This window comes from Protopterus annectens, chromosome 10.part0 (assembly GCF_019279795.1).
Source record: "Protopterus annectens isolate FY-2018-M chromosome 10.part0, PAN1.0, whole genome shotgun sequence".
Lineage (NCBI taxonomy): Eukaryota > Metazoa > Chordata > Ceratodontiformes > Protopteridae > Protopterus > Protopterus annectens.
Genome location: NC_056744.1, coordinates 646,715,936 through 646,727,383, shown reverse-complemented (window position 1 = coordinate 646,727,383; position 11,448 = coordinate 646,715,936).

Sequence of the window (11,448 nt, the reverse complement as noted above, 5' to 3'; positions counted from 1 at the left end):
ATTGCAAAGCACCTTGTAAGGTAAGGGAAAACAGCTCTTGTACTTTACAAAAAAAGCATCAAACCAGGCATGTCCAAGGGTCAGCTTCCGGTGATTTCTCCTGTCCACCTGGGGAATCTGGGCATACTGGGACAATGCAGCAATTGCCTCATGTACACAGACAACCATCTCCTCCTACCACCCAACACTACAACCTGTGAGAGATGCACTTACATAGCCAAATGGGAAGCAAAGCTCTCTCCACCCAAAATTGTGCTAGACAGTCAAAAGGAGAAGGTTAACACCCGCACTACAGCTCAAGAAACACATAGACCTTCTAAACCCACACCACCAACACCCTCACATAGCAACACTAAACCCTCATATGCGGAGGCCCTTAACAGTAACCTGCCCAAGCAACAAGGACCTCTGAAGCTGAAACGCAAACAAACACCAATTACAACCAAAGTATCACATAGCTCACAACACCAGTCTGCCACCCAACAACAGCCCCTAAGGCAAGACAATGTACCAAACACTTTAGTCATTGGTGACTCTATAGTCAGGTATACTGATGTCCCACACGCAAGGCTGAACAAGGAGAAAATTAGAGTCAGCTGCTTGTTGGGTGCCAGGATCCGCCACATAATGCATGCACTCAAGTCACTCAACAAGTACAAATATGACTGTCATTGTCCATGTTGGAGTGAATGACTTGAGACGTACCTCCCTGGACTACATAAAAAGAGACATGGAAAAGCTCTCAGATCATGTGGCCCAAGAAGGTATGACCCTAGCCCTGAGCAGCATCCTGCCTTCACCCATAATGATACCACAGTATAAGGACAAAATGACTGACTTCAACAATTGGCTAAGCTTCTGGTGTCATTCAAAGGGGATCCAGTATCTGTCTGCCTAGGATGACATGATTGACAGACCACGATGCTTTGCCAGAGATGGTCTGTACCTGTCACCCCTGGGATTCAGGTTACTGGCTAAGTCCCTTGCCACCCCTATAGTGCCTTTCTTAAGCAAAGTTCAAAGGACAAAACCACCACCGTAACAGGTACAAGCATGCAAAATCTGAAGGTAATTCTACTCAATGGTAGAAGTTTAAACCTCAACATGCACTCTCTTGAGACACTCCTAAAAATGGAGAACATCGATATCTGTTCAGTAACTGAGACCTGGTTCAAGGCTCCAGGGAGCACCCCTGCAATACCAGGCTATAACTCTTACCACACTTTTCGGCCACCAAACCAGGACCGAAACACTAAAGGTGGAGGAGTGTCCATATCCACTAAGGATATTCACACCACAAGGCTAGTTGCCCAACACAATGCGTCTGAAATTCTCCAGGTGCAACTACCACTAGGTAAGACTGCAATCCAAATTGTAGCTTGCTACAGATCCCCCACCATGCCCCAAGATTCTCACTACACCTTTCTAAACATACTAGAAAATATTAAGATACAACCAAACACCCTAATACTGGGTGATTTCAACTACCCTGCCATTAACTGGGAAAACTACTCATGTACAAACACCTTTGCCCAATGGTCCTTGGAATTCATAAATTCCGATGCCCTGGATTAGCTAATCCATAGTCCCACCAGGGGCTGCAATATCCTAGACCTGGTCATTACCAACATGGGAAATCGATGCTCCACACCTATGGTCACCCCCTCATTAGTCAGGTCTGACCATAAGCTAATTACCCTTGACATCCACACACCCCCACCCCCCCAGTAAAGAAACCTCCGTAAAAAACTTCTCCAAAGCCAACTTCCTGCTACTCAAGTCAGAAGTGACAAACTTCATGAAATCCATGTAGATGGGAACTGAAAGTTTGACTGCTGAATCCTACACTAAGGCACTGTACGAGCACATCCACTTATGCATGAATCGTGCCATCCCAAATAGAACCAAGATGCCCTCCTCCAAAAAAAGGAAGTCAATCTGGTGATCCCCTGCCATAAACAAACTTTACAACAAAATGAAGAAACTGTTGCAGAAAAGAGGAAAATCCCAGGATGCAAAAAAACTCCCTTATCCCTCATAAAATCTTCCAAAGCTAGTTACGAAAATAAAATTGCCAAAGATTCCAAAAACAACCACAAGCCATTGTATAGCTATGTCAAGAATCTAAATGGCAATGCTCAGATCTGCTCTGAGTGACAACAGAATGGCATTAAATATACTGATCCCAAGGATATTGCCAATATCCTGGCAGATCAATTCAGTGCCAACTTCACCCCCCTCTCAACCCCTAAAGGGCCCATCTCAATACCGAAAGATTGCCAAATTCCAGTAATAATGGCCACACAAGTAAAAACCACACTCTCCAAAGCTACGAATACAGCATCCATGGGACCAGATGACATCCTGGGCTGTGTATTACATGAACTACAAAATGAACTGGCACCTCACCTAAGTGTCATGTTTAATCATACCCTCACCTCAGGCTTCATGCCCACTGTGTGGTGCACAGCTACAGTTATCCCACTGCTCAAGGAGGATCCGCCTTGGATCCTGGGAACCACCACCCCATCAGTCTGATGAGCCTCATCTGTAAGGCCATGGAATGTATTGTCATAGAACTTATAAACAAAGATATTGGCAACCTTCAAACACTGGACCCCACCCAGTTTGAGTTCATGAAGGGCCGAGCTTGTCTCCTGAACCTGATTGACTTCTTTGAATCAGTCTCCAGAGCTGTGGATGAGGGTAAGGTGGTCCACACAGCCCATCTGGACATTACAAAGGCCTTCAACACCCCACTCTGGAATCATAGATAAACTTACTAAGCTGGGCATTAATCCCTATGTCACTTGATGGGTTGCCAACTGGCTTACTGACAGAACCCACACTGTAAATGTAGCTGACTCCAAATCCAGCTCCAGACAAGTGACAAGTGGAGTACCTCAGGGTTCAGTCCTGGGACCGCTCTTGTTTGGCATCTACTTCTCTGAAGTACAAGCCAACACTAAGGGACTCTGGCTAACAAAGTTCGCAGATGACTGCAAACTTGGAGCCATTATTGAATCCCCAAATGATGTGGATATTCTACAAAAGGGCCTTACAGAAACAGATGCTTGGTGCCAGAGCAATGGGCTCAAACTCAATGCCAAGAAATGTATAGTCATCCCCTTTGGGAAAAAACATGTACCCGTGAATTACCACATAGGTGGCAGTACACTAAACACCAAAAGTGTGATAAGAGACTTAGGGACACAGGTGGACAGTAGTCTCACCTTTGATAACCACATTGCCACAACAGTCAGGAAATCTTCTATGTGGCACACCTCATCACTAAGGGCTTTTCATCCAGAAAAAAAGGAGGTCATTGTCCCACTCTACTCATCCCTCATTAGACTCATTATAGAATACAACACCCCATTTGGTATGTACCTCTCAAGACATCTGCAATACCTGGAAAGGCCACAGAAATACCTCACTAAAAGAATCACAGGCCTAAAGCAGATGCCCTATGCTGGACCGTCTAAAAAAACTCCAGCTATACTCTGTCGCATATCGTCTACTCAGAGGCAATATCTGCTTAACATACAAGGCCATGTTAAACCCAGAGCTGTTGGATGGTACACTTAAAAAAATCCCAATCCCTCAGAGCCATACACTCCAGGGATCTAAACCTTGTCATCACAATGAACAAAACATGCTGGAGGGATAGGTTCCTGACCCAGAGACTCCCCAGACTCTGGAATAGACTGCCCATACATGTCAAGCAGAGTGCCTCTTTGGCCCTCTTCAAAAGGAACCTTGACGACTGGATGGGAGATAGGAAACTCACCCCGGGGATCATGTCAGTTTCCCTGCTAGACAGGGGTCCAGGGAAGTAAATATTGTAGGAAGAAATAGCCAGAGAATTGTTATGCTAAGCTTGTATAGGCCCTAGGGCCAATAGCCAAGTATTAACCTATGAACCTATGAACCTATAAATAGCATAATTGGAAAGTCACAGGTTGATAATGCTGTAAATGAATGTTTTGATAAAGATTTTCTGCCTTTGGTTTATGATAACAACAAACAAGGTCCTAGTGTGTCTGGTTACACTAGCAAAGCTAATAATGCTTTGAACATTATTTCCCCTCCTCCTCCCCCTGTTTAGAAAAAGTACACAGAATACACCAGGAAAAAATTACAATTATATGAAAAGGAAAAGAAAGGGGAGAAATTGAGACAGGGGGGAGAAATAATTAACCAAAAATATGTCATGTTCAGTTAAGAATTACAGTAACTTTGTATTGAATTCTAGTCAATTAGCTGTTCTAAACAAAGTTTTTTTATCCCTTCAAATAGAACAAAAGTATTTAGCAATATAAAAGCTTTAAGTTGTCTGTGCGTAAACACAATTTGCATTATATATTACATGATATTGAGCATTTCACATCACACTCAACAAAAATTATAAGTAAATGTAGTACATATAACCTTTTTTCCATCATACCCTAAAAATATTTTCTCATACATGTGAAGAAGAAATTCAATCTGTCATTAAGAATCCCCTTCTATTACATTTTTCAACATGTCCTTTGATGAAAGTAAAGCTTTATTTGAACTTAGAAACCATAGGGATATAAGAATTATAGGGATATAAGAATTATGAAGGCAGATAAAGGGAATGAGATTGTTCTTACAAATTTAAGTGATTACATTAAACAACTTTTGGAATTATTAGCTAATGACAGTTATAATGAGAAAGTATCAGTTAATAATGTTAACCAACATTTTAGTCAAATTGATAACATATTGTTAGACTTATTTCATCAAAGTCAAATAGAATGCAAATTATGTGAATTTTTGAAAATTGACCATCCCAAAATGGCACTTTTTTGGGATCCCAAAAATTCCCAAAGATTTCTACCTTGACAAATTACCATCTTTTCAGGCCTATCATAGCAGCCAATTATAGAAAAAAGGAAAGTATCTCAGTTTTTAGGATTTCATCTTGAATCCCTTGGTACAGAGTTATAAGTTTTTTTCTGAAATATTCCTGGGAATTACTATATTTGTTATGTAAATATAATTTTAATGAAAGAAAAGGGCTATAGTTACCCTATATTTAGTTTCCCTGTACACTTGTATTATACAAGATATAGGAATTGAATTCCTTGGAAAATATTTAACTATACACACTTCAGTAATAGTTTCATTAATATTGTTTGTATACTTACTGAATTAGTGTTGATTTTTTTTTTACTTTAAATGGTCAGTATTTAAAAAGGAGTAGCTATGGGGGCAAGAATGGTGCCGTCATTTGCTAACCCAGTAATAAGGTGGTAGGAAACAGAAGTGTTAAGTGTACATTAGAGTTTTAGAAAAGTAGCATTTTACAAAAGATATATAGATGATTTGTTTTTTTTTTTTATCTGGGAAGGTGATAATAATGAATTTGATATTTTTTACATGAGTTAAATGTCAGTACTAATTGACTTCCACCAGGGAAACACTGCTACTTTTTAAATGTGGAAATTACTCTTGATATGATTTTTTCAAAAAGTTCCAAAGTAACATGTATTTAAAACCCTCTGCTTCCAACAATTGTGTTAGAAATGATAATCAACATCTTAAATTCATGAAAGAGAATGTCATCAGATGACAATGTATTAGATTAAGTTATCTGGTTAGTGATAATTGTAATTTTTTGGAAGAAACTGGTCATCTCATGAATTTATTCATAGAGAGAGCGTATAATAAAATTATGTTAGAGAAAATCATTAATGAAGTTAAGAATTTTATGGAGAGTAAATCTTCACCTATATTATGTCATGGATTGAAGAAAGAAAATTAAAAAAGAAGATTGTTCCAGAACAAGGGTGTTTCCACTTCCCATTTCCTTAGATTCTCAAAACATCAGAAAAGTAATAAAGAATTCAAAACAAATTCAATGAATAAATCCACAAAAATTAGTGTAGAGGAGGCAGACCACTTCTTAAAACCACCAAGCACGTTGTTTTATTTAATAAACAATAAAATATAAAAGCGCTTTCATCTCAATATTCCAAAATTACAGAGACTTCATCAGATACAAATTTTAAAACAGCCCAGTTTGTTTTAAACCCTGTAAGGATGACATCATATCCTGAAACAGACTTTAAAAGTTTAAAGCAGCAGTATGTCCTAAAACAAAGTCAGATAGCAGTAGTATTCAAGTTCAAAAATATATTATATATCATGGATATTTTTAAAAAATTAAAAAATATAATAAAACCAATCCATTTAATATAATATAAATAACTATAGCATTCTATTACCCCAGTAAATATGCTAATAAAAGATAAATAAATAAAATTGTAAAACAGTAAAAATAATGAAAGGTAAATGAACAGCTTCCACTAGGAATTGAACCCAGAACCTTTTACGTAATAACCACTACACTATTACCTTCACATACCCTATTACTACAAGTTCAATGTCTTATAAGGGCTTTTAATTTTAAAAGGCTACTAATAGACAGGCTGTCATTCAGTCCTGGCCAGTACATGGAATTCAGTCTCAACTGCCACGCGAGTTCCAATTTTTCTAATATGTAGGGCCATGCCCCCCCCTATGAATTTTAGGTACCACACAATCCAATATAATGAACTTAAATTCATGTTGTGGAAACCCTGTAATATGTCTCGCTAAGGCATTACCTTCCCAGCCATCTCATATGTGTCTAAGATGTTCACTAATTCTGGTTTTAAATTTTCTTTCAGTCTTGCCCACATAAAAACATGGGTAAGAAACACAAATAGAACAATAAATGACCCTCTCTGTAGAATATGTAAATTTGCCTTTAACCCAGATATTTGTTCCGTTAATCTCCACACCTTTGTCTGTTTCAATAATGTTGTTACAAAATTTACACCTACCACATCTGTGCATAAACCCTTTACACTGCTCACCTTTCTGTGTCTCGAATATGTTTTTTAAACAATGTCCTTTCTTGTATACACAAATGGGAGCCTCTCCTAAAATGTCCCTTATAACTTTGTCATTCCTAATAAACTCCCAGTTTTTAGTCAAAATATTCTTTATGTAATTTGCTTAAAAAACTATTCTCGTAGGACTTCGGTGTAGCTGATACACATATTGTAGTTTTGCTGTTATTATTATTAATAGTGTTGAATCCTGTAGTTGTTAAACAGAAATGTTCTAATGTTTGTACTACATTAGTGTTTTTCATGTTTAAAATAGGGGCAAAATGCCCAGACCTTCTCTTACTGTTCACTTCATTAGCAATTTGGTCTATTAATGAACTTGGGTAACCTCTCTTGAGAAACATTTGTTTCAGCAAATTACACTCCTCAGTATATGTCTCCCATACAGTTGTCATACGGGCAGCACGGACAAACTGCCCCTTTACAACTGCCCATTTTTGTTTGAATGGGTGACAACTACTACAGTGTCTTTCGGCTTTTCCCGGTTAGGGGTCACCACAGTGTAACTCTGGTCCGCTTATGATTGGCAGTTGATTTATTTTTACATACCGGCTTGCCAGGCCTGACGCACAACCTTCAATGAAGGTACACCCATTCACGCATGTCTCCACGCAGAAGACGCTTTAGCTGAGAATTGAACCATACAGCGTCTTACTGTGAGGCGACAACGCTACCGCAGCACCACCACTGTGGGATGTGACAACTACTAAAATGTAAAAAACTATTGGAGTATGTATTTTTACGGAAAATCTTTGCTAGAAACCTGTTTGCAACATCATCCATCATTAAAATGACATCCAAGTATGCTATACTCGTGTCGTTTATTGACTGCATGAATTTTAGAAAACTAGTTGTGGTGTTAATATATTCCAGGAAAGCATTCAATGTATCTCTAGGTCCTTTCCACAATATAAACATGTCATCCAAATAACGCATGTATGTCTTACAAAATTGAAAATATTCAGATGTCTTTAAATATTGTTTTTCCCACTCAAGCATGACAATATTGGCATATAGGACCCCATAAGTGGAGCCCATTGCCACTCCCTCTTTCTGAAGAAAATATTGTCCTTCAAATAATATGAAGTTGTTCCTTAATATTAAATCCAGCATCTGTTCAAAAAGGTTAACCCTGTCCTGTGCTAGATTTTTAGAATGGAGATATTCACAAAACCACTGTAAACCAATGTCATGTGGTATCACATTGTACAGGTTAACCACATCAATAGTGACCAACAGGTATTCTTTACTATATCTGATGTCATTAATTTTCCTTAGAAAGTCCCATGAATCTTTACAGACACTAGGCTCATCCCAAACAAGTTTACTTAATTCCTTGTCCAAATACTTTGCCAAGGGGTAGATAATAGACCCTCTGGCATCAACAATAGGCTGCATAGGTGGTTGGTACATATCCTTATGTATTTTTGGAATACCAAAAATACATGGGATAGTGGGAAAATCTATTGTGAGGTAGTGCAACTCATTAATAGTAATTAAACCATCAATAAACATGTCTTGGATGAAACTTTTAATTCTCCTATAAGCTACATTCTTTTCATTCAAGGAGCTCATAGAGTATGTGTTAGTGTTCAAGATCGCATGCATCTTATTATTATAATCCACTTTATTCATAATTACTACCCCCCACTCTTGTCTGGTTTCATTATTCTCACTCTATTGTTATGGAGCAGGAATTCAAGCTCAAAATTCTCTTCCAAATTCAGGTTCATATGTATCCTGTTCCCATTCCAGACTTTTTTGTGTAACTCTCTTAGATCGAGTTCACATACCCTTTCATAAAAAATTAAGGTGAGGTGTAGTGGTGGATTATATGTGCTTGGAATCCTGAAAGGGTCACTAACTGATTCAATTTTATTAAACAGAACATTCAAATTTAATTTCCTGATATAAAGCTTTAAGTCCATTAATGTATGGACTAAATCAAAAGATCTATCAGGAACAAAAGTAAATCCTTTTGCAAAAATGTCACATAGTTTCATTCAAAATCAAGTCTGAAAAACTGTACACTTTGAAATCATTCTCTGAGTTGTTACATAATTTTAATGGTGGTAAGGCATAATAATTGAAAAATAACCCTTGAAAATCATGATCTAACAGCTGTTATAGAGTCTACACCAAACTTTACTTATAAGAAAAACTTTAATCTGAAGGGGTTATTTGAACAGGCAGCTGCTAAGTTTACAGGGAAATGTGGAATGTTTCATTGTCAAAGCTGCAAATACTATAAATACATTAATGAAAGCTCAAAAAATAGTTTTAAAACATTAAAAAAAAACAGATTTGAGCCAAATACTGATTCACATTTTTATTATTCATTTTTATTTAACATTTGTTTACCACAATATTCTGTCAGGACAGCTGGTGTCAAATTTCAGTGGAGTCCTGGGGAGAAAAGCTCCATACAGTTACTAAGTAATGAGCAATTAATAACAACAATCAAGGTGACAAACTTTAAGAATCATAGGTTCATAGGTTCATACTAGGCTATCTGCCCGAGGGCATTTACAAGCCTAGCCCATAGTTTTGTGGCTTACGCCACCCCTTTAGTATGGGGAACTATACCCATTATTTTGTTATATTATCATGTAGAAAGGTTAACAGGCTATTAATACAGAGATGAAGTACAGACATATGATCATTCACTTTATAGACAAGTGTATGTACAGTGTTATTACATTACAGAGCATTAGTAAAGTATAGGCTTATAGACAATATTTACAATATGTACAGTGATAATGAGTGGAACTCAGTATTATTTGTTTATCTAAAGCATCAATAGGAAACTTCCTTCAGCAGGGTGGGAATTCAGGGGAGTCCATTGCAGTTACATAAATGGCTGGTGTATAGACAGAATTTTAGAAGGTTTTTGAAGGTGGATGAACATTTTTGTAGTCTGAGGTCAGGAGGCAAGGTATTACATATTTTATCAAATTTGTGAGGGAAGAAAGATTCCTCAGAGCTGTATTTACACTGGATATTTTCTATCAGAGCTTTGTTACTGGAGTGTAACTGTCTATTTGAATTGTAGAAGTTTAGGGAGCTGGTCAGGGCAGGGTTTTTTCAGGATAATATAAGATCTGGTGTGCTAGGTTGAGTTAGTGGTATTGTAGTAAATTTGGGAATTCTAACCAGTATAGTGTATATAGGGATTGGCAGTGGTGGGAGCATGATCTGACATTGATAGTGAACCTGGCTATTTTGTTATAGCATGTGGAGAGTTTATTAAGGTAAGTTTTATTTAGGTTTGCTAACACTGGGCAAGCACACAGTAGTGTCACTAACAGATGGGTTCTGGCAATGGTAATTCTAGCTTTGTATGTTAGGTCATTTTTACAATGATATAGGGTCCCTTGCTTCTTGTGAACTTTGGAGACAGTGAGGGATATATGTTTGTTGTATTTTAGTTGTTGGTCTATTATAAATTCTAGCAATTTTACTTCTGGGACTGGGGTGATGAGGGTCTTATTAGCTAAGGCTATGGAGATGGTAGTATCACAGGTCTTTGTTGGGTGGAACAGCATAAGTTGTGTTTTCTTTGTGTTTAATATTAATTGGGACTTGTTTAGCCAGTTTTCTATTTCAGTGAAGGATTGCTGGGTTTTATGTTGGAGACGTTGTATGTTGGATGCAGAGCAGATCAGGGTTGTATCATCTGCGTATTGGACTATTTTGGCTTTTGTAGTTGTTTTGTGTAGTTGGTTTGTAAAGATGTTGAACAGGAGGGGGCCATGGATGGAACCTTGGGGTATGCCAACTGTGACTAGAAGTGAGGGGAAAAGAGAGTTAAGCCATTTGACAGATTGATGGTGGTTTTTAAAAAAGTTATTAAACCAGAGCAGGGTGGGGCTGTCAAGGCTGAGATCTGAGAGGCAGGCTAGGAGGTTATTGTGGGAAACTGTATCGATTGCTTTGGATAGGTCTAGAAAGGTGGCAGAGACAAGTTTACCTTGGTTCCTGTATGTGTTTATGATGTTGGTGAAGTTAATTAGGGCTGTGGTGGTGCTGTGGGATGGGCAGAAGCTGTGTTGTGAATTGGATAGAAGGTTGTTAAAGAGAAGGTGGGTGAGGAGTCGATGGTGGATGGACCTTTCTAGAATTCTGGATAGGGGTGAGAGGATTGCGATAGGTTGGTAGTTGGAGAGATCAGTAGAGGGACTGGCCTTGTGAAGGGGAATGATGAAAGAGATTTTCCACAAGGTTGGAACAGAGTATTCAATAATAGATTTATTTATTAGTAATGTGATGGGGTAGGCTATGGCTCTGGATGTGAGTTGGAGGTATTTGGCAGGAAGATTGTCAACAGCGAGGGTGGTTGGTTTAAGTTTTGCTAAGAATTTTTGGATGGTAGATACTGGCTCTGCTTTTATACTTTATTTGGCTACATGTGAATATTGTGACTTTTTTATGTAAGAAAGACAAGCACTTTATCCAAACATGCAACATCTGTGTTGATTTTTAAAAAAAAATACATTTTTTGTAATTGTTTATGTTTTAGAAAAAA